Genomic DNA, 952 nt, shown 5'->3' with positions numbered 1-952 from the left:
CTGCTGTGCTTCCCAGCAAGGTCCCCGTGGGCTGAAGGCAATGTGCAGGCAGGGGTATGGGTCCTGGAGATGGGGCTGGGTGGCCACCATTGCTGCCAGCACCCATCTCTGCTCCCAGGTCCCTAGGGATGGGGTAGGAGGGGCAGGGAGCAGCATAGCCCCACATATTCCCCTTTATTTGGTAGGCTGGTTGCCTGAAGAAATGCACTTTATCAGTTGTAGCTCTGTGTGCATGTGTCTGTCTGTCCCTTGCCCCCAGGGATTTTAGGCTCTGGTGAATGTCAGCCCAGCATGTCTGAGGAGCACCAGGGCAGAAAAAAAAACCCCCAAACTGTGGCACTTTCCTTGTGCTTTGATGGCAGCAGATCCGTGTGGCCCCTCCTGAGCACCCATTTGGCCATTTTCTTTGCCCCGTGGTTTCTGGGATAAAAAGCCTGAAGGAGGAACGGGTGGTTTTGGTCACAGGGACATCCTTGACCCATATCCAGGGTGATGCTGCTGATGGGTTTTAGGAGATCCTCCTGCCAGCCTGGGATGAACCTGCTCAGGGGCATCACTTCTCTAGAGGTTTTATTTGGAAAAAAAACCCACCAAAACCCAACAAAACCAAAACATCTGAGTGCAGAAACCCTCCAGGTCATCAATCCCACCCTGTTGAGCAGCATCCTTCAGCGCTGCTATGTTTTTGTGGGATGGTGGCTGTTGCTTTTTGAGGCTCTGGACTGGTCCCCACTGGGATGAGGAGCATCTGACCCCACGGGTGAGTGGGGTTTATCCTGAGGCCATCGCTGTAGTTAGGGGGTGCTGGGGGGTTGGTGGCTCTTGTTCATGCAGCATCCAACCAATGTCATTGTCCTATCGCACATTGAGCATCTCGTTGTCTCTTTGAGAGCTACAGCTCTGCTCAGAAAGCCCAAAGGTGGCGAGATGTGGAGCTTTTCTGTGGTTCATT

This window comes from Antrostomus carolinensis, unplaced genomic scaffold (genome assembly GCF_000700745.2).
Source record: "Antrostomus carolinensis isolate BGI_N321 unplaced genomic scaffold, ASM70074v2 scaffold52583, whole genome shotgun sequence".
Classification (NCBI taxonomy): domain Eukaryota; kingdom Metazoa; phylum Chordata; class Aves; order Caprimulgiformes; family Caprimulgidae; genus Antrostomus; species Antrostomus carolinensis.
This window is presented reverse-complemented; position numbering follows the sequence as displayed.